This window comes from Lolium rigidum, chromosome 7, assembly GCF_022539505.1.
Source record: "Lolium rigidum isolate FL_2022 chromosome 7, APGP_CSIRO_Lrig_0.1, whole genome shotgun sequence".
NCBI lineage: Eukaryota > Viridiplantae > Streptophyta > Magnoliopsida > Poales > Poaceae > Lolium > Lolium rigidum.
This window is the reverse complement of record NC_061514.1, coordinates 194,594,516-194,610,893: the sequence shown is the minus strand read 5'-3', so window position 1 is coordinate 194,610,893 and position 16,378 is coordinate 194,594,516. Positions and strand designations below refer to the sequence as shown.

The following is a 16,378-nucleotide window of genomic DNA, read 5'->3' as shown; positions in this document are numbered from 1 at the left end:
TGATTCGTTCTTCAACTTAAATATCAAATCATTGTATATTACTCAACATAGTTCTACTACTAACAACATGAATTCTCCCATGTCAAGAACTAAACGAACTACTCACGAGACATCACATGGATTATAATCAGATGTGATATAATGATGAATAACAATCTGGACATAAACCTTAATTCAATTGTTTCACTCAGTAGCATCAACTACAAGGAGTAATCAACACCGGGAATGTTTCCCCTATGAACTAGACAAGTATCAAACCCAAGATGCTACAGCGGGACGGCGTGGAGACGGCGGTGATGATGGTGTTGCTGGCGGCGTTGATGGTGATGATGATCCGATGAAGTCCAGCTTGATGGCGGTGACGATGGCGACGATTTCCCCCTCCGGAAGGGAATTTCCCCGGCAAATTTCAGCCTGTCGGAGAGCTTTTTTTCTCTCTCTGGTTCTCCGCCCCGTAACGGCGGCGGAATATTTCTCTGGCCGCTCCCCCGATCTTAGGTTTCTAGGAGGGTTGAAATACGCGAGGGGGCGACGTCAGAGGTGGGCCAGGGCGCCCAGACCATGCCTAGGCGCGGCCCGAGGCTGGCCCGCGCCTAGGGGTGGTCAGGCCCCCCGAGGGCCCATCTCTGCCTCCCCTTTTGGCTTTCTCCGTCATCTGGAAAAATTGGATATTCTGTATATTTTATGGGAATTGTTGATCTTCAGAAATGTGGTGTCTTGACGGTCCTTTTTACAGCAGATTCCTGGTTCCGGCGGTTAATTCTCCATTAATCATCAAACATGCAAAAATAGATGAAATAGCATAACTATCACCTTTAAATATAAAATATATCAATGAATAACAGTAAATTATGATATAGAATAGTGATGCAAATTAGACGTATCAATGCTCTTACCGCATCAATCCATCTCATTCCCCATCGATCACGAATTTCCGTTGTTGCCTCCTTTTGTCTCCATTGATGCAAATTTTGGCCCCGTGATGTAAAAGCTGAGAACATGCAGAGAATGTGTGTTTCGAGGAGCATCTTTAATCTCACTCCTTAATCCACTCCGTGGCTGTATGGGAAGAGCTCCTCGACGACGTTTATGGACTCCGCGACGGTCACGAGCTCTGCCACGCCACGCAGCTCCGCCATGGACATGGTGTTGGCCACGGAGGAGGTCCGCCACGGCCCCCTCGCTGGTCCGCGCCATTGCCGGCCTTGCCGCGCCCTCGCCCGCCATGCGCCTTGTCAGCCTCGCTGCTCAGGGCCCAGCCTATCGAGCCGCGCGCGCGCGCCCCCGTGGACTAGGCTATTATCGCCTTGCGCTGCATCGTGTTTGCGCCATCGCGGTTCGGCAGCCTCGTCCGCCCGCACACATGCGGCACACAGCAACGACGCTCTTGCTCGTCCGCATGCGCGCGCGACAGCAAGCGCATCGCCATGGCGCCCTCCCCTGCGCGTCGCGCTCCGTCCCGTGCCTCGCCTGGGCATGCACGGCCGCGCTCCGTCCCGTGCCTCGCCTGGGCATGCACGGCCGCGCCAGCCCCACACTCGGCCGCTCCCGCCACGCCCCGTGCCTGGCCACAACGGCCGCTCCCGCGCCACGCCCGACCCGCGATGCGCCGCGCCCGGCCGCTCCGGCCCCGCACCGCCGTGCCCCGCCCCTCTCCTAGCCGCGCCTAGCCGCTCCCGCCCCGCGCCGCCTCGCCCCGGCCACGCCCACCTCGCGCCTGGCCTCGCCGCCCCGCGCCGCACTCGGTCGTGGTCGCGCCCGCACCCGTGGCCGCACTCGGCCTCGCCGCACCGTGGGATCGCCCGCGCCTGTGCACGCTCGGCCTCGCCAGCCTCGCCGCGCCCTCGCTGGCCGCGCTCGGCCTCACCCTCGCCGGCCTCATCGCGTGCCCAGCCTCACCTTTGTCGGGGTTGTGGAGTTGATGAGGTCTTCGACTAATTTTGACTTTATTAGCGGGTAAGCAGAGGATTAGTACTACCTCCGTTTCAAGGAATAAGGCGCACACGTATTCCAAGACGAATTTTGACCATAAAAATTAAACAACAAAATCTTGATTATATTATATAATATTAGTATTGCTGGATTCGTATTGAAAAACACTTTTTAATGATACTACTTTCATACAAATAATCTTTATCTATTTGAAGTAATTCTTGGTCAAATAAAAAACTCGTAAAACGAGGGCGCCTTATTCCTTGAAACGGAGGTAGTAGATTCGAAACAGTAGTATACACACTAATACAGAACAACCAAACATTTGTAAGTTGTATCTGCTCAAATTTGCAAGCTAATAGAGAGTAACCAAACGACATAGCATTTAAATGCTTAACGATGAAACCCAGGCTAACAAAGGAAACAAGTTTTTTGCACGGACCTCGTCTGAAACGAGATGGAAATTTATTCTCACTAGGGAGTGAGCCCCCCGAATTGAGTGCAGGCTACCAAACACGGCCCAGAGACACTAGAGCATGGGCGCTCGTGCAGTGTTCAAGGAGATTCGCGCGGAGGAGGGAGGTCGGTGGCTTGGGGGCAAACGAAAGTTGCTGTGCCTCTCCATTGTTTTTTGAGGGAAGGGCCTCTCTATTAATGGGAGGAAGAAACGAGGAGTCCGGGAAACGAGTAGAGATATTTAAGGAGTTATTTACGTGCATGCGGGGGCAAGTTTGGAAGTTTTTCTCGCTCCTAACGTGCATGTGGTACAGATTTGCGCACTGCTATAATGCAACCAAAAATCTGTGCGCAGTCGATATTGGACCATTAATTAGCATTAATTATGGGTCGTGATCACTGCAACCATGTCTTGCTGTATGACAAATTGTTATCCATTAATTAGGTTGATCATAGTGCAAAGTATTACTGTATATAGTATCATCATTGAGTATCATGATCTTATAAATTTATTGTTTTGTAGAATCCCAATGTAAATCTATGTACAAGATCTATTTAGCATTAGTATCTACATAATCGTATCTCTTCTCTTTAATTAGATGCTCCATCAATATTTTTGTAGGACTGAAATGCATTATACTACTACTTAAGATACTAGCACTATAGCTAACCTTAGCATCACCGCTCTCACTCTCAACTCTCAAGTGGCACCATAAGGAGAGCAGGTAGCTAGCCAAAATGGCAACTCGTGGTTAAGAGCCTATATATATATGAGAGAACGTAGGATGCAGGAGCTGCCAAGGAAGATCGGCAACGAAAATACCACTATATATCGGCCAGCCCGGGGCAAAATCAATACTATAATCACAAGGTATTATGTATTCTTCAACCACTCTATCTGGAGTTCTAGACTCAACTCTCAACCTTGTTAATTACTTTCAGTCATCAAAGGGGTGTTAATTCATCACATATATACTCCCTCTGTTCGGTTAATAATCGACCCGGAGTCAAGGGCAGCTAGTACATGATGTATACATGTCCCGCGTCAATTAAACAAGACCGGATGTATAGTAGATACACGTTGTCAGCAACAATTTGAGGTGGTAGTGTTGTAGCCATGTCTCTGAAAATGGTAAATCTAGAGGGTCACCCAATGTAACTGTTAAGAGTTCAGGCCATGGAAGCTGTAGAAGTAGAATCAAAAGGCTCGCATGGTGGCGAGGGCTATCGCGGGACGTCCAGGAATGATCGCCGGAGCACCTGGGGCTGCACTTTGCTTCTCGGTAACAGTACTTGCAGCCTTCACTGTTTTCTTCTCTTTCCTTGTTGTGTCATGTCTCATGTGTATGCTTAATTCTCTACAAAAAGAATCTTTGATTGACTCTGGCCTGTTCGATTGGTCATGCATGCACGTACGGTGAGCAGTGAGCAACTGTTTGCAGAACATCTCCTTCTTCGGCTTGTCGACGAACTTGGTGAACTACTTCCAGGTCGAGCTGCACGCAGGCAGCAAGTCCGCGGCGAACAGCGTCACCAACTGGATGGGCACCAGCTCCATCACGCCGCTCGCCGCCGCATTCCTCGCCGACTCCTTCCTCGGCAGATACTGGACCATCAGTCTCTTCCTCGTCATCTCCGTCGCGGGATATGGGGTGGTGACGGCGAGCGCCTCGGTGGCGCTGCAGAGCGCGGTATTCTACGTGGGGCTGTACCTGGTGGCCCTCGGCGGCGCGCTGACACCGGTCATGGTGTCGTTCGGAGCCGACCAGTTCGGCGACGACGAGTCCGAGCGCGGGCAGCAGAGCTCCTTCTTCAACTGGTTCTACTTCTCCTTGAACGTAGGCTCGCTCGTCGGCGGCACCGTGGTGGTGTGGGTGCAGACCGCCCACGGCTGGCGACTTGGCTACGGCATCCCGGCCCTGCTCAGCGTACTCGCCGTAGCGCTGTTCATGGCCGGCACTGGCTCGTACCGCAGGCACCAGCCACCGGGGGGATTCCCGGCCACCAGGATCGCGCAGGTGGTAGTCGCCGCCGTCAGGAAGTGCGACGTGGAGGTGCCGGACGACGCAGCGTTTCTGCACGAGTGCGACGGCGACGATGGCGTGTCGACGATACAGGGGAGCCGCCGCCTCGTGCACACCGACCAGTTCAGGTCAGCGCTCGTCGCTAGCTTCCACTTGCACTGATATTTTTCTCCTGCGCTATCCGGCTCGTACCAGGTGCAGATCTTTCTTCATTGAGCTATCAGTTATGGATCACTCAAGTCAAGGCACGTACTAGTAGCGTGTTTTGTGACATCAACCATAGTACTACCTCCGTTTTACGAGCTTTGTATTTGATCAAGAATTACTTCAAATAGATAAAGATTATTTATATAAAATTAGTATATTTAAAAAGTTCTTTTCAATAGAAATCCAACTATACTAATTACAAAGGTGGCATGCATGATACTCCTTATGACACTAGCACTATGGCTAGTTTAACGTGCATCATCTTTTTTTCCAAAAAAAAAATCCTATAGTAAAACCTAGGTACGCATTTTGATTACTTCGATGCATCGGCCATCGAAGAGAGTAAATACTATAAAACCTAACACTTATTCAACCATCGACCTATATATATAGTATAAAAATGTTTGAAAATAAATCATCTTTCAAAAATAGGCTTAATCGTTGATTAATAGGCCAATTAATCGGTGCTCGGGATTGTTAAATACCTCTAATTGGTTGTGTTAATCGTTTGGCCTGACCAATTGCTCTGAGGACTAGGAATGTTCCCGATTAAATATTACAGTTGGGTAAAAAAGGTGCAATCTTTTTAAACATATATAGATTGTCTGACCAGCCGCTATACCCGTCAATTCAAGTAGGTTTCTGAAGGTCCCACTTGATTCCTACCTCCAGGAGCTCGATTCCCGCTGTAGTCAACCAGTTCCTCATCGTTGATGACCAAACCTTAGATACAGGAGAGCTCGTCTACGAGCTAGAGGTTGCCTTCAATTGGCTAGGTGGTTGAGGTGCAATGGGCCATACACTGGATAGGTGGTGGGAGAAGAAAATTTTCAAAGGGGAGATGAGGAGAAGCGGAAGGATGGAATGTGGTGGCGGCTGGTGGCTCCTAAGTCCTCAGTCTCGTGACCTTAAAAATTAGACCATTGTTTTGGGCTTTTGGGCTCTAAAGAATTAGAGTTGTGCATATATAAGCTCGTATATATACTATTTTTTGTCTTATATACATGTATTTTAACTGCTAATTTGCGTAGATTGTACCAATTAAATCAGTTAATCATCCAAACACTGATTAATCGCTACACCCAAGCCAACCGAGCAGTTAATGATTATCGATTTTCTTACCATTGAAATAAATTAATATCGCTAAATTATCTTTAATGTAACGAAGCATATTCATATACAAAATAGTCATCAATTTCATTGCGGGGACGATGTCACGTATAAAATGACATGTATTTGAAAAGAGAGTAAGTAATTGAGAGGGTGAAATATTTTAAGACATAATTAAAATGGAAGGTTTCATCGTTTGGATGTCATACGTGATGTAATGGGAACTAAGTATTTGGTATCCAGTTTATGAAAAAACATATTTTGCTATTACATTTGAAAGACCACTAGGCTAAACCGAAGAGCACTTTCACATTAATAATTATGTTATTTTATAGTTAGTTGTGTTTTCCTGATATTTATAATGTGACTTTGTGGCCTTATGATGAGTAAAATAGCGCACCTATCACGCTGTGAGCCTGTGAGGAGGGTGAACACTGTACACACATGTCATTTCTTAGGAGAGATCTTGTGATGATGACCGAGAGAAGTTTGTCGCATGCATGCCTAGTCCATCCGGCATTATTTTCCTTTCTTTTTTACTAGTAAGTATGCACGTGCGTTGCACGCTCTCTATGTAGACACAAACCAGAATGCGAAAGAATCAAACAATCACAGAACACCCAACCTATACATGGCAACATGGTGTTTATATTTAGAACTATGTTTAAACCTTTCAGAATGGCAACACGTAAACTTAGTTGATAGAATGTTCATTGCAATGATAGTTTCATAATCTCATATGAATTGTCTGCTCATTACAACAATGATTTCAGAACATGTTTATGCATAGACCAAACTGTTAAAGTATTATTGAAATAATCGTGCTTTGATTTAACAAATTGTTTTTACAAGGATGGCCAGATCGTGAAAGCTTTGAATACTCAAATCTTGTGTCTTCTCCCAAACAACAAATTGTGTCACCGGGCAAGAAACTTGCTCAATACCCACTATGAATGCTAGCAACTTCTAAGACAATCAACAAAGATAAGTAAACATTGTCAAATTTTCAATTAGTGGGCATTGTTATTAATAAATGATTAAATAAGGAGCAACAAATATACTCACAAATGGATAACAAATAAACCCAAGGGGTAAGCAGTCAAGCAAGTGTCTGTCTTCTCCGGCTGTCTTCTTCGGCCGCTCCTAATACAGTGGCTTAGGAAAAATCATTTACAATTTTGAATGCAGTTTGTTCCTAAATTATCTAAAAACCAAAATGAAAACAACTCAGCCTGTTATAAATATGAGTTTGTTTGTGGCTTATGGCGATGAAAGACCGCGTCGACCCAAACAATTCATGGCAAAAATGGAGCCTTATTTATGAAGAGTGCTAAAGCCTAAAAATCCAATGTCATTTGCATCTAAGAATTATTCAATACGGTGATTCACCTTGTCTGAAAAGAACAGACGCTGCATAAACTGCCCCGCCTTATGGGCCGGCCCTGACGGTGAAGTGCATTACCTTGTCTGAAAAGAACAGAAGCTGCATAAACTGCAACTCTCCTCACGGAAGAAACCACCACGATTGATTTTCAAGTTGTCAGATTCTTCTTTCTGGAAATGACATCAATAACTGGAAATGACATCAATCAACTATAGTGGGATATAATAATCATTAGCAGATGCATGCTGTACTTCTGATCTATCAAGTAAAAACAACATCATAGTTGTAGCAACCTAGAGGTTGGTGATCAGTTTGGGGAGCAGATCGTGCTGCGTCTTGCCAAGTGCCCAACCAAGACAATCCATAATTCACGAGGAAGATTGCCAGTGTAAAACATTATATAGATCAGAGACTATATATGCATGAAGACAATGTTATATATATTGTCAGGTGTAAGTGTAAAATCGTAGGTAATAAGAACACCACAATGATCTTTTGCATCCGTGACCGGGGTTAAGTCAGTTGATTCCACACATGGGCTAAAACATATGAACAACTTCAATCATCGACTTCTACTCTTGGAGTAGAAAATTTAAATAGCGCAAAGGAAAAACTACTCTTGGAGAACTTGCAGATGATAGAAGATATCTTCTGAAGCGAATTAGCGTAAAAGTTATCAAGCGACTACACATAGAAGTAAATGCTAAGCGGCTTATACATAGTATAACAGCAGGTTGACTACATTGCATTTTAGTAAACAGAGAAGAAAAGCGGGTTAACCATGGTAGCATATCTTAAATATAGTTGGACATTGCTATCCGAAAATTAGATCCAAACCCACTCTGATGTTCCATGCGGTTTGTATTGGATAATAATTCTATCAGTGTAAGAACAGATGTTGCAAAATAAACAAATCAAAACATGCAATCTAGTGAGGAAGTTTAAACTTCAAACCATGCTAAAGGAAATGGGACATCATCTTTTATTATTTTGACTGGAATCATCTCCTCTGGCATCACTTGACCAGTAAAATACCAGAATGATTATAATCAAATGCATTTGCAAGTGTATGCGTGCTATGTGATATAATAGGTGGAAAATAATGGAGCAATACTCTTAACTAAATTGCAGCTTATCTGACAAAATCACACTAATAATACCAACCAATCCTACCTACCGAAACGGAAAGAAATTGAGGACTATGTGTTATGCAGACCTATGATACATATGTAACTGACTCTTACCACTTACGGACTGAACCCCTCCATTGTACAACGTTCAGATCATCCTCGATGCTTGAGTTCTTCAACATAGGTAACTGACTCTTACCACTGATCCCCTCCATTGGACATCCTTTGTTATAGTAGAAATAATATAGCTGGAATAGCATGGTTTCAGCAAAGTTACATCAACAAAATCGGTCAAATATGCCTGCTAATACTTTTAATATGTCTGCTACGTTGTTACTCTCTTTTACCATCTACTAAGCCAAACACCCATTTCTGAGTTGATTTCTTGCGGCTCTTTTCAGGTTAAGTCCGAAGACCTAAATTATAAAAAATGAGTCTGGACTGAAAGAAAATCAAATATGACAGTAAAAAATCATATCATACACACGGAATTAGCAGCATGTCGTTCTTGCAATGGTTGGAGCATACACATTGGGCTTGGTCTTTAACAGAAGCACACAAACTGATGAAGTCGCTACCAATTGAACAAAAGACATACTTGATTAGACAGCATGCAATTTTGGGGAAGAAAGCTAGAAAACCAGTCAAGCATTATATTGTGTCGCAATCAACTGTAAGTAGCTACAGCAGCATGCATGAGTTTTAATACAGCCCATGCACTAACAAGTTAAAAAAAAGACATTAACAGTAGAAGTTCTAAAAATGCTGATTTTTGCAAGGAAGAACATATACTATCTAGCTACAAATCCCGTTAGGAAATTATAATGACTATGTTAAAACTTGTATGTAATTCTAGACCGAGATGGGCACAAGACCTGGTTTCTTGAAAATGACACTTGATAGTACTATGAGAGAGGATCAGATTATTTAATTATGGAAGCTTGCACAGATCCACACCATTCCTTCTTTCAAGAATCTTTGTTGATGGCACTTTCTTGCATTTTCTATGAGCTGAATACCCCAACCCGTACGGCCAAACCTGTATGGCGGAGTAGGAGACGCCGAGACGGGCTGCAGCGCAGAGAGAGGGAGGTGGCATGGGGGCGGCGGCGACGTTTGGGACGGTCGGCGCTGCGGAGTTTGGGACGGGCGGCAACGGACATGGGCGCGTTGAAGTTGAGAATGGGCAGCGACAGGGACGGGCAACGGGGAGTTGGGGATGGGAGGGGCGACATCGGGGACGGGCGGCAGCTTGGACGCAGGGCGGCGCGGCGTTGGGGACGGGCGGCGACGTGGATGCAGGGCGACACGGAGTTTACACAGGAAATAAACTGAAAATATGCGGCCTAACCTTGACTGTCCCAGGGAAGCTGGAGCAAGGAGAGTGGGGCAGCGGACGCATCCAGACCAACGCCTCCGCGCGAAGAGGGGGCTGAACGTGGTTTGGTGGGGAGCGCGGCGGGCCGCTGAGGAGCTCTGCTGCGAGGCGTGGGGGTCGGCGAGGAAAATGCGCCGAGGAGCATGGCTGGGCGGTGGTCGGTGGAGATTGAAGGAGGAGGTTGTACCTCCGGCGGCAGCAACCAGCTAGGAGGAGGAGATCTGGGGAAGAGCGGAAGACGCGAGAACCGTCGGGACCGGTGTTTCTGGGATTGATCGAAGCGAAGGCAAGTGCGTGTGATGCGGGCGGGATGGAAGGATGCGGGATCGGAGTGGGGAGAATAGACAAGTCTGGACCGTGTGATCGATGCAGATGAACGGGTTAGATTCAATTTTCCTACGGCACTTCGTGCCTTCAGAGATTCTTACTTATGTTTTGTACAAGCAGTCACTAAGGATGTGTTTGGTTCTGAAACAAGGTGGAATATAATGGAACCGTTCCATGCCTAGAGTCCATTCTAGTGTTTGGTTAGAGAGGAGAAATGGAACCAACTCATTCTCCAAAAGGGAATATACCCCATATATCCGGAACTCACCCATTCCACCGATTCGGTGGAACCTGGTGGAACGGCTGGCTAACGATGCCATCATGCCAGTGTCAAGGGAAAAGAAAACGCGTCTATCTCTCCCAACAACGGCGCGATGGCGGCGGCTAGCAGGCGTGGACGCGGCGGCGGCCAGCAGGTTCGCAGGCACAGAGGCCGCAGGTGCCAGACGCGACCGTGCCTCGCAGGCGCGGAGGATGCGGGAGCCAGGGCGACGCCGGCGGTTGCCATACGCGGCCGTGGACAGCAGGTGGGAGCCAGGGCGGCGGCGGGTGCCAGACCCAGACGCGGCCGTGGCCAGCAGGCGGGAGCCATGGCGGCGGCGGCGGTTGCCAGGTTCGACGGTGGCGGGTGCCAGACGCGGCTGTGGCTTGCAGGCGGAAGCCAGGGCGGCAGCGGCGAGTGCCAGGCTCGACGGCGGCGGGAGCCAGGCTCGGCGGCGGCAGGTGCCAGACGCAGCCGTGGCCAGCAGGCAGAAGGCAAGGCGGCGGCGGCGAGTGCTAGGATCGACGGCGGCAGTAGCCCGGCTCGGCGGTGGCAGGAGATGTTGACTCTCTCCACTCCAACTTCGCCTTACCCAGTCCGATTTTGCTCTCTGTCTACAGGCCAACTTATGAAAAATAATCAGATTTAGACTCAATACCATGGATTTGCTTAGCAGTATATGATGTTATATTCTATTGTTCAATTCCCTAACCGAACCATTCCATTCTAACTATTTATCTCAAGCAAACACTAGGATAGAACTTCCATTACACTGAAATGGAACCATTCCATTACATTCCACTTCATTCTAAAATCAGACACATCCTAACTCACTACTCACGCGCAAGTCTGGTTCTGAGATTTTAGGTGTCCGGGCGAAACTAGAGCAAGGCTTTTTAATACAAGCATCGTACTAGTAATAGTAGTAATAATAATATATTTAAATGTTGTGATACTTAAATGCACTAGCAAACAATATGATTACCGAATAATTTATGCATTTTTTAAAAAAAAATCTTCTAAAACACCTAGATACAAACTTGTTTAATTTGTTTGTATCAATACAACCCACTTTTCACGAGCCCGTGCCGAAATACCCAAGATTTCATGCATGACTGTTCACCCTTTTTTTTGAAGTACAGTACAGTATTAGGCATGTACTTCAGCATGCTTGCAGGGAGCCGCCAAATAAAAGATTGTCCAAGGTTCTGCAGGATATCTCTCCAGTTTGAAGTCTAAACAAAGACGATCGGAGCAATCAACGAAGTTTCATGCACGCATATCACGTTATTAATTAGTAAATCAATAAATCTTGGATTGGCCGGCTGTTAATCCATTGATGACACAGGTTCTTTGACAAGGCGGCGGTGGAGACGGCAGGCGACAAGGGGGTGCGACCGGCGAGCCCATGGCGGCTATGCACAGTGACGCAAGTGGAGGAGCTCAAGTGCGTGCTCAGACTGTTGCCGGTGTGGGCGTGCGGTATCATCTTTGCGGCGGCCTACACACAGATGTCTACAAGACTACAACTTTCATCCTTCAGGGCGACACCCTGGACCCTCGCCTTGGCAGCTTCCGCGTGCCCGCTGCAGTGCTCTCTGTCTTCGACACCCTTAGAGCATCTCCAGTCGCGTCCCCCAAACCGTCCTCCAAAGCGCGCCGGATTGAGCGTTTGGGGGACGTGTTTTGTTCGTGCCGCGTTTGGGGGACGTCGCTCCCCAGCCGCGTCCCCCAAACGCCGCCCCCAAACATTTAAAATAATTTTTTTAACACATAAACTATTTATATCAAATGTAGCATATGAAAAAAAATGTTTTCGAGGATTGTTTTCAAATTAAATTACAACAAACAATAAAACAAGTAATTAAATATAATAAAAAGGGCTAGATGATACATCAAGGTGCCACGGTATTTCCTTTGATCCTCCACAAATGCTCAACGAGATCAGCTTGAAGTTGCTCATGCACATTGCTCGTCACGGATCTCTGCGTGCATGACCACAAAATCAGCAAAATCTGCAGGCACCTCATGATCAACCTCCGCGAGAGGTCCTTGACACTCATAGGGACCAACATGTGACCTAACATGATTCTTGCGGTCATCCTCGATGATCATGTTGTGCATGATCACACAAGCCTCGCATCACCTCCCACATTTGGTCGTGAGACCAGCTTAGAGTAGGGTACCGGACAATGGCAAATTGTGCTTGAAGCACACCAAATGCCCGCTCGACATCCTTCCTGCAAGCCTCCTGTCGTGTAGCAAAGTGAGAATTCTTCAGAACTGATGGATTCGAGATTGTTTTGATAAAAGTGGCCCATTTTGGATATATACCACCGGCTAGATAATAGCCTTTGGTATATTGGTGGCCATTGATCTCATAGTTGCATGGTGGAGCATGCCCTTCCACTAGTCTGCTGAACACCGGAGACCGCTGCAACACGTTGATGTCATTGTGTGATCCCGCCATGCCAAAGAAAGAATGCCAAATCCACAGGTCATAATCTGCCACAGCTTCAAGCACCACACTCGCAATATCCATGACGCCCTTTGTATATACCTTGCCAAGCAAACGGGCAATTCTTCCATGCCCGAGTGCATGCAATCGATGCTTCCAAGCATTCCAGGAAATCCTCCGGCAGCATTTTGTGCCATGATCCTTGCAGTCTCTTCCTCAGTTGGCCCTCTCAAGTAGTATTTGCCAAACTTTCCCACCACAGCTCGGCAAAACTTGTACATGCACTCAATGGCAGTAGACTCACTCATGCGAAGGTAGTCGTCCTGTGTATCGGCAGGTGCTCCGTATGCAAGCATCCTCATGGCGGCGGTGCACTTCTGAATGGATGAGAACCCGAGAACGCCTACGGCGTCGAGCTTGAGCTTGAAGTAGGGGTCGAACTCTCGAACGCCGTGGAGGATATTCATGAACAGGCCCTTGCTCATCCTGTACCGGCGCCGAAAATTGTCGGCATGTGTTGCCCCGTCGGCGAAGTAGTCGTTGTGCGGCATGGCATGCCCCTCCATCCTCTGCCGGGGCTTCGACTTCCTTCTTCCCGGCCTTGATCCTCCGCGGCGCGGCCTCTTCCCTCTTCTCCGCCTCGGCGTCAAACATGTCCTGGAGGAGGCGATGATCAGCAAATGCTCCCGCAGGTCGTCGTCGAACGCTTGCTCGTCCTCCAGCAGCGGGGCAACCATCTCATCGTCGCTGTCCATGGCTAAAGCAAAATCAATGGTTAAAATTGCGCCGAGGCAGACGACGCAACAAACAGCGACCAATCGCGCCTACCGGCAAGTCGTCGAGCACCTTCCGTGCGCGGAGGTGGGGGCGGATTTGACGGCGCGTTCGGGAGGCGCCGGCGACGCGGCGGCGGCGGCACGACCGGCGGGAGCCCCAGCCGCGACAACGGTGCTGACTCGCAGCGCGGATCAGGCGCCCAAACGGCCGGGAAATCCAGGGGCGGCGGTGGGGTGGGAGGCGCGGGAAGGAAGGAGCGACGAGAAAGAGGCGCGAACCAACGGTTTATGCAAATAGTCGCCGACATGTGGGAGCCCGCCTCGCTTTTCGTTGTGTCCGGCGTCCCCGGTGCGTCCCCTGTGGGACGGGGACGGGCTCGGGGCGCCGGACACCGTATCGGGGCGCGCCGGACAAAAAAGGGCTTTGGGGGATGCGGCTGGAACGCTTTTTTGTCTCTGGCTACTTCCAAATCGCTTAGTATTGCTGACGCTGAATGAGATGTTTTAGTAGGACGAGGGCCGCAAATAGACAAAATATTTCATCTGATTTTAAAAAAATATCTAACACAGGGAACTGTGGCCTCCACGTGTTGGTGTGGGCATGGGTACTATTCGTCGTCCTCATCACCATGCTGCGCCGTGTCGCCGGTACCACGCGCCATGGTGTTATCACGAGTTCGCCGATGTCGCATTCTCTGGCAGGAAAACGCGGCGGGCGTGAAGTGTGTGTGGGCGGCGAGGTGGTTCACATTCATCGGTTGCCGGAATTTTCCATATAGGCCGGAGTTCGCCGGCGCGGAAGCGTCTGTTTCAGCATAAATGGCGCTGCCTGAACTACGCCAGCCCGGCACTCGTCGTGTGCGGTGCGCCGCGCAGCGATGGTAGGCCTGGGCGAGGACGACGCCTACGACATTAGCCTGACCACTTTCGGTGTGTCGGCTTCGGCGTTCGAAGCCGCAACCCGGCAAGAAATAGGCGTCAGCGCTTCGCCGGAGGCGGTATGCGTCATTTGATTGCACCCGGTGCCGCTCGATCCAAAATGGTCTCGTTAACGTCCGCAAAAAAACACTTAAACCAAAGAACTGATTTTTGACGGCGAAACTTCTCAAATTTTCGAGAGCGGCAAATAGACAGATATCTTTGAAAATTTTTGACAAAATATACCGCACGAGGCGGTAGTTCTGGTCTTTGAATATTGGTATAGCCATCCATTAGTCTATGTACGTCCAGTTCGGTTACAACGACACTCTATATAGCAATCAATAACTTTGCAGAATGGCTGACGTGCAGGACCGCTATCAGCGCTCGCGTCTCCTGAAGACTACAGCAGGACTTCGGGTGATGTATCAGCCGGTACAGTGTGAAGAAAGGGAGGTTTCAACCGGCGACGTGATCGTCAAACATTTTCGCCAAGACGCCTTAACTTACACCCTACAGATCAACACACATTGCCGGCGAAGCGATTTAATATGTTCATTCGCGTTTAAGACGCCTAACTGCGGATCGATCGCATTTGGCGGTTTGAACAAAAACAAAAACGGCGCCAGTGCGGCGAGGCGCTGAAAATGGAACTGATGAAATCACGGCCTGTTAATTGCCTGATTTTTGGGCAATTTTACACAGCTTTAAACTAAAATTCGCCACATATTAATTTCACAGCCATCGCCGTTGCCGGAGACGGTTTTCTGCCGGCTGGGCGACGCTACGTTTCTTCGCTGACACGCCGGCAACTGGGATGTGGGCCGGGTCGACCGCGTTTTTCTCTGCGCCGGGCTGGCCGTTGCCAGCAAGAGCCGTTCTCCGCGGATTGCCGAATACGCGCGGGCCGCGGCCCGCGCTCGAAGCGCCAGCTCGACGCCAGAGCCTTCTCTTCGACATACAGCCGAAGAGCGCCGATGTCTCCCGCCGGAAAATTTTCCGGTTTTTCCGGCTGTTTTCCGGCATTGCCGGCATTTATTTGCCAGCTCGCCGAACTTGCCGGCGATTGCCGGCCGGCCTTTTCCGGCCGCGCCTTCCTTTCTCCTGTTATGCCGCGTGTCGGAAGTCCGCTGATGTGAGATCGCCGGGCGCCGCTCTGGGGCGCGGCGGGTCAGCCGGGCCGATGCGAAGCATGTGTTTCGCCGCTGCGTTCCACTGACCATTAAGTCCCAACGAGTGTCGCCGAGGCGCTGGGTTCGCCGAGGTCCGCCGGGCTGAGCTGCTGCGCCGACTGAGCGAGGGATGCCGCCCCTGACGATCGGTCAGGTGCCGTCGGGCAGGGAGGTGCAACGATCGCCGCGAATCCTCGCACATCGCGACGACCCGCCGCTGCCTGGAGGCCGGCGGCGATGACGGGCCGGCCGCCGTCTTTCGCGGTCGCTATTTTAGCGCAGCTCAACTGATATTGAAGCCATGGCGGGCGCCGAAAGTCATATATGCGCCGCAAAAACGGGGATCGATAGACTCTCCCCGTCCACATTTAATAGATCGTATACACCACAAAAATACCATCGCCGACAGCGGAGTTGACGCTGAGGGAGCCGTCATCGGCATCTTTCGCCTGATTTAAATGAGTTTTTGTGTTGTTTTTGATTTGCGTAGCCGTGGCTTTAGGCGAGAAAAAATTCTCGCAAAGAAGGTATTTGATATTGATCAACATCGCTCGACACGGCTGCTTCCGCGTGGGAACCCCAAAGAGAGTTGCAGGATACAAGACACAAATGCGCAGTCAAAACCAGCGTTTAACGAAATAGAGGAGAGTCAAGAGCACGCTGGGATGGCGAGGGCGAGAGATGTAGTGGGCGGCGCAACACACCAGACTCCCCGCCAACGCAATTTGCACAACACAACAAGAGTCTTCTTTTAATCTTTGTAACAATATAGTTGTCATATCCAAGCTTACAAAAAACAAAGGATTAATCAGATTGTGTGGAAGATGAGTTTTCTGCGAAAACA

General features: G+C 48.9%; 1 pseudogene; it reads left to right on the top strand.

Annotated features, from left to right (window-relative positions):
• The first annotated feature begins 3,565 nt into the window (after positions 1-3,565).
• Positions 3,566-15,073, top strand: LOC124672419 (annotated as a pseudogene).
• The last annotated feature ends 1,305 nt before the right edge of the window (positions 15,074-16,378 follow it).